The sequence below is a fragment of the Triticum urartu genome, chromosome 5A, assembly GCF_056163025.1.
Source record: "Triticum urartu cultivar PI428250 chromosome 5A, HENAU_Tu73, whole genome shotgun sequence".
Taxonomy (NCBI): Eukaryota; Viridiplantae; Streptophyta; class Magnoliopsida; order Poales; family Poaceae; genus Triticum; species Triticum urartu.
This window is the reverse complement of record NC_141877.1, coordinates 542,977,430-542,984,564: the sequence shown is the minus strand read 5'-3', so window position 1 is coordinate 542,984,564 and position 7,135 is coordinate 542,977,430.

Below are 7,135 nucleotides of genomic sequence, written 5' to 3'. Positions count from 1 at the left end.
GGGTCGGCAGCTGGGGCGATTGTTAATTGGGCCACGCACATGGCGACAGAATCCCCCAGGATATGATCTCGCGTGCATGCAGAAGCACACCACGAAGGAGCCCCCAAAGGATTTCCAGCCCGTTGATTAGTTATGTCAGGGGAGGAAACTGGGGAGAGCTAAACATGCATGCATGAGACATCGGATTGTTTCTAGATTTGTCATGCGAGAGCATCTCCAAAGCAGGCAGGCAGATGAGCCTATAATAAACGGGTTCTGAAAAAAGATTACTGCAACACGTGGGATTCCAAAGATCATCTCCGTACCAACAGTTCAAGGGGATTGCAAATTGAGCGTAGTTTAGATGGTTTATATTCCTTGTGATGGCACCAGCTCATCGGAGTTTAAGTTCTAAGTTTGGCGCTACGCTAGTGCTCGTATTTTTCTAGATGTGTGATGATTTTTTTAAGCAGTTGAGATTGTATGTTATGTTAGAAAAGAAAAGGTTCAAGGGGCTTCCCCCATACCTCATTTTCGGTTGCTGGTGTGGCGGGTAATTACGAAGCATGTCATTTCCCTCCGTGCCTCTTCCTGTGACCTGCATTCTCCACCGTTGATTGCCCCCAAACCTACAGCGAGACGTATGTGTTGGAAGTTCCCCCTTGTTAAAAATCATCCCAGGACCCCGAATAAAAAAGATTACTGCAACATCGTAAGCCACAGGGGATGCTAAGGTCCTGTTTATTTGTGCTCATGTTTCAGCTTTTGCAGCCTTTTCATTTTGGCTTAAAAGCCAAAAACAAAATCCTAAATAGGGGCTTTTGGCTTCGGTTCTTGCCTTATGTATCAATATTGTTATACGGTGGTATAAGCCAAAAGTCGAAGGCAAAAACCCTATGTATGAATTTTTTTGTTATTTTAGTTAAAGTGAAAAGGCTGCAAAAGCAGAAATAAAAAACTCAAACAAACAACTTTTTCATTTTGACCAAAAAATCATAAAAACTCCTAAATAGGTGTTTTTGGAGCTTTTATGGCTTTTGATAGCTTCAAAAGCCATAAAAGCTCTAAAAGCACATATTTAAGAGATACTATGGCTTTTGGCCAAAGTGCAAAGGAGAAGCAAAAACTCAAACAAACAATGCCTAAAGCTCCGAGGATCCATTTTTTAAATGAGAAGAATATACTCCATGTATACTCCCTCAGTCCGAAAATACTTATATTGAAGAAATAGTTGAGTAGTAGTACTTGTTTTTTACACGAGGGGGCCCAACAAGACCGGCGAGAGAAAGTATATTTGTATGCGATCTGTATATCAAGAGATAAAAGAAGGATGTTCCACCGAGCTCTCTCAGAGCTCAGGCACTCTCGGCCGTTGGATCGGTTCGCTTGATGGAATTCAGGCCGTCGGATCGAGCCGCTGGATGACCTCGTCCGTCGGATCAAAGAAAAGTTACTGCTGAAATAAATAGTTACCCCGTTTCATGCCACCGCCTATAAAATTGGGTGGCCGCCGAGGGCATTTTCGTCATTTCACTCGCAGGGGGTATAAATCACATTGGCTCCTCTGGAGATGACCTAGCCGCCGCCTCCTCCCGCACTCGCGCCCCCTCCCCTCTTCCCAGCCGCGGCTCCCCACCCTCTTCCTCTCGCCCCCGCGCCGCCATCTCTGCCTCCTCCCCCCTCCGGCCGCCACCTCTGGCTCCTCCCCTCTCGCCGCTCGTCCTCCTCCTCCCGCTTCTCATCCCCGTCGCGCCTCCCTCCTCCTCCCCACGGAATCGCAGGCGGCCCTCCCTTGTGCTAGCCGCTCTCGGTGATGAAGGGCGGCGGAGCCAGGAGCAGCAGCGGCGGGTTGATGCGGATGCGGCTGCGGCTCCCCTAGTGCTCCTCTCGTGCTCCCTCTTCTCATCGACGGCTTCTTCGGCTCCCTCCTCTTAGCCCAGGTAACATGGCCGGTGGCGGTGGCGGTGGATGTGGGGATCATGAACATCACCCTGTAGAGAGGATCGACGACGGCATGGGGTGGTTGCTCCAGCTGTTGTTGTTGCTTGGGGCTCAGGGTCGGTGTCGGCGTGCTGATCTTAGCACCCCTGACCTTCCTCGTGCAAACCCTAGGCTTCCAGCATGGATTGGTGGTGGCGGCGAAGGGAGGAGGCGTGGACTGGGACGGGGTTGGGTGAAGGGGAGGCTACACATGGTGAGGGGTGGCAAAGATCTCATCCTCTCCATACTCCAGCTTCCACTGCACACTGGTAGCCTCTTCTTTCTTTCTCTTATCTCTATTTTACTTTGTGCTTACTCTATTGTGCTTGATTGCTTGCTACTTGCATTGAACATCAATGAATGCCACTATGGCAGCAGGGAGTAGTAGCAGTAGGTCAGCTCTGTCCCAATTGCAAATTTCTTTGTTATTGTGTACTGTTATAAGCAATGAATCTTTTGGATGACCTTGGTGATTTCAGAATCTGAAGTGCCATATTTAGTTGCACTGAGAGAGAGAGAGGGAGAGAGGGAGAGAGAGGGAGAGAGAGTGTGTGTGGGTGATGTTAACCACAGTTTCCTTTTGTTATCCAGATTGGAATTGGCCTGAAGAATGATGTAGACTTAATAGTCGACTGTTCTATTTGTTGTTAATGCCAGTTCCACACATATATGTCGTTGATCTAGCTATTAGCATTATGGTGGCATACTTATGTATGTTATTTCTATTTGCAATGTTGCCCATTGGATGGCAGTGATTGTGTTGCTTGCACTGTGCTTGGGGTTCATATATTTTGCCTGAATGTTGTCGTGCCCCTCAGAGTTATTTATCCATGTCGTTGACCGCCTCTGTTATGATAGTTCTTTAACAAAGTGGTCACATTCCACAGGAAGAAGAACCCGTAGTACTATGAAGTTTCCGCCAAGAGAAACTACAACTTTGAGAAGCACTTCCTTTACCTTGCATGGAAGCTGGTTAGGTCATTGTCTCTCTCCCACATTGCTTTCTTCAGAATTGGCTGCCTACCTTGTGGGTATCCATCTCAGGTGATCTTCTTTGCCGTCCACTCGAATTCGATGTACCACATGCCCTGCAGTTAGCAATCTTTCTATCTTTTTAGGAGTCTTGATGTGTTATTTTCTTCGAAATGGATGATTTGTTTATGCGTGTTTGATAATCTGCTTTGAAATGTACGACTTACTGCTTATTAGATTGGATTATACATGTTTGATTCTCTGCTTTGAACTGTACGAGTACCTGCTTATTAGCCCTGGAAAATGAATGGCTTCGATGGGTGCATGTGTGGTCAAGGGATGGTTTGGTTCATGCATCGTACTTACACTGTGTTATTTGTTGTTGATTTGTAGCACAAGCTGACATTGTTTAACATCTTAGGTGGATGTGCTTGGCCAGAAGAAGGAATGGACGCCATCAACCTCGCCCGCTTCTGCACAACGCAGGTATAGCGAATCGTCCTCCCTTCTAAGTTGTTTCCATATAATTGGATGAACACCCGCAGTTCAGTTTGGGCTTGGGCAGTGTGTGTTCTTCTCAAATGCTTACTCTTGATGCTTCGTGTGATTCAACATCGATATTTTGTTCCTATTGATTTACATGTTATACTAATGAAACTTTAGTTATCAAGGGTGTATAATATCTTGGAAGCTTAGTGTTGTAATTGAATGTCCTTCTGCGTTTAAGCAAAAAAATGTTCATCTGCATTGATTCATTTTTAGTTGAGGATGAAGGAGCAACATGCTCATAGTATTTGTATGAGGATAAGTTTGTTTTGTCGTCACATGCTCATTCAGCATCAGATGGTCTATTTTAGCATTGTTGGTTCATATTGTTTAAGGATGTGTCTATTTTGCCAGTACTGATATATCCTTAAGCTCATATTTGATTAAGGATGTGTTTCTCTTGGTACTGCATGTCCATGATAATTGAGCTTTCTTGGCAGGCGAAGAGTCCTCTCGCGCCCTGGACTTTAATTTAGTTACCTCTCGTTCGTGCCACCACGTGTAATTCCAGTGACCCGCCGAGGGCACTGTAGCCGGCCGATCGGAAGCCATTCTTTTTAGGGCGATGATGATTAATCATGGCTGAAATAAGTGTGCCTTTGAGCAATTGAGGCACTTGTGGGTATCAAGTTGGATCCTCCCTGTTGTCTCTAGAATCCTTTTTGATCTTGTGAAACATGTTGTCCTGTCCTTGGATGGTCATTCTTGTTGAGTGATAACCAGGGCAGCTCCACTGTGTAAACAGATTGATCTGGTGATAAGAGATGACGGGGGTAGGTTATATGATCAAGAAAAGGAGAATCTGAGCCCACTATGCAATGAACCTTGAACCCTTTTATTTGTATTTAAAGGTGTTGCTTATTTATGCTCCAGTGTTTATAGTTGTCTTATGCAAAGATTCCTTGTCTCTCATACCTTTATTGCATTTAAGTTGTTCTTGATCTTTTATTGTTTGTTGTTGGTCCTTGATTTAATCTGGTTAAGTAAGTTGCACTTTGTTATACTAGAAAGACTCGCTCCCAGCAAGTTAACGGTTGAATGGCTTATTTTAATTCGGTGTGATACTATTACTTCTATTTTTCCACAAGTTACCAGTTGCAGCTATTTTTTCTTACATGCTACAAATAATAATGCTACAGGATTTTTTGAGTGCTATTTCGAGATAATGTTGGATTGTTCATGTAAAGGGTGTCTGAGGTAGCATGTCCCATGTTGTTGTCTGCATCCATAGACACCTTTTCGACTGCTGTGATTAAGTTGTTGGGTTAATCCGAGCCATTGAGCGGCCATTTCATTTTGTTTTCTTTAGTTTGTGCTGAAGCTTTCCCCAATTCTGTCTGTCACCCCTGCATTTTTTGGATCACACACCAGACTAAATGTAGTGAATTTTGAAGGATGTGTGTTTTGTTGGCTTTGTAATTTATTTCCTTGCTAAGTAAGCATTTGGGGTTATTTTGTTTTGTTGCTACCTTCTGGACGACGGGCGGGCGGGCGGATCTATGAACGGCATCACCACAACCATATTCTGATGGTTTAATCTCGAGGTGAAAATACTCTCTTTGTCTCTCATTTATGTTAGTTGAATAGTTACTTGATTTGATGTTGGTTAGCGTACTGCATGCTATTTCTAATTTTTGTTAGTCCCATTCGCAACTACAACTTGCATGATAAGGACAATCGGATAATTCTAATTTCTATTTTTTGTTAGTCCCATGGATGGTAACAATCTTTTACTATTTCTTGTTGTATGCTATCGTACAGTGCCTCCCTACTTGCTCAAAATCAAATGTACATCTATGAGAAGGTACAAATTAAGGTCGGTACGATGGAAGTAGATTGGCATGTTTGCAGAAAAAATAGCCATGTAAGTTCAAAAGAACGTCTTTAACTATTGCTGCTATATGCTTTGTATATTTCCTCTATGGTTCCTTCAAAATCGGAGAGGGCCAAGGTCTCCATCGTTGATTTTGAAGGAAGCAGAGAGGAAATAAAATGTATATAGTAGGAATATGTTAAAACATGTTCTTTTGAACTTACATGTTGACGACGTCCTTGATTGCAAGTAAATAGCTAACCCGATCCTTCCATTCCCCACCAGAAAAGAAAAATAAAGCCATCCTAGCAGATGTGGTAAAAACCGCAGTCAACTTATGGCGAAAGAGCTTACAATGTAAACAAAAGGAAGAATCACCCTAGATTCAAGCAGCTTCAAATGGGGAAGCAGAATAGTAAGAATACAAAACAAGAAAATAATGCAGCCCGGCACTACAACGTTCAGGGGCATAGCAGAACAACCTCTGCCTCAACCACCTCTTTGAAAGTGCATTTTGGAGCAAGAGCTATGATTGGAAAAATGGGAGCATTGTAGCATAAATACTTACATACGCTAATTACAATGTTAGTCACTTCAGACCCTTAGATAGCCTAAAAGGAGTAGTTTTAGTTTTTCTATATAGAACAAAAAAATTATCTGCAAATAGCAAAAGAACTATATGATAAATCTGCCCCCATCAACACCAAAGAAAAAAGAAGGTACCAAACAACTTAAGAAAGACAACAAAACATTCTTGGAATCTAGCTAGATATGAGCATTTATTGGATAGGAACAAACAAACTTCCCATGCAAAAACAGCCAAGGTAGCCAACAAATCTAAAAGGACATCAAAAAAATCTACTCTATTGGAGCCTAGCTAGATCTAGACATCTCTTAAACCCAATTTGCAGGAACCTAGCTAGACATAAATATATGAGCAAGTCCTAAAAATACAAAAGTGCCTGAGTTTTGAGGAGCCAGGTGAGGTGCTTCGTTTCTTCTTTGCCTCGCGTGGGGGCGAGGGAGGAGACGAAGAGGAGCTGCCGGAGTCCACCAGAGCCGCGCCTGCGACGAAGGCAATGCCCAACCCGAAACCCTAGCCACGGCTGAGGGTCACAAGCGAGCGCGAGACACCCTCATCCTCTCTCTCTCCCCTACAGGGACTCGCCTATTGCCTGCAAGTCGCCGCCGCCGACGAGACGGACGCGGGAGAGGAAGAGGAGCGGCGCGACTATCCGCTGGGGGCAGAGGAGAGAGGCGTAGGGCAGGAGGAGGCCGACCCCCTGGGCCACGCCGCCCGCGCCGCGTCCCATACGCCGCCGCCTTTACCTCGCCTCGCCATTCCTCCTTCCCTCCCGTGGGAGGCGGGGCCGGGGCGGGGCGTTAGGGTTTGGCGGCGCCAAATCGGGGGGTGGAAGGAGGAGAGGGAGGCGCGGGTGGGGAGGAGGCCGGGCGGCGGCGAGGAAGGAGGAGAAGGAGGCGCGGGTGGATAGGAGGCCGGGCGGCAACGGGTGGGGAGGAGGCCGGGTGGCAGCGGGGAAGGAGGAGAGGGAGGCGTGGGTGGGGAGGAGGAGGCGGAGCGAGCGGGAGAGGAGCCGGCTAGGGTTTCACCACGGGCGGAGCCGGCCTTTTATACCCCGTGCGAGTGAAACGACGAAAATGCCATGGCGAGTAAATAGTTTGGCATGCTCCAGTTTATGGAGTACTCTTGGAAACTCATTCTTCCTATCTTTCTTTTTAAGGGGTTTAGAAGATAGATACAAATGATTATGTAAGGATACAACCCTTGAAAACTATGTATATTCTTATAGATAAATGAGCGAAATACTTGTTGTTGGCCATTTA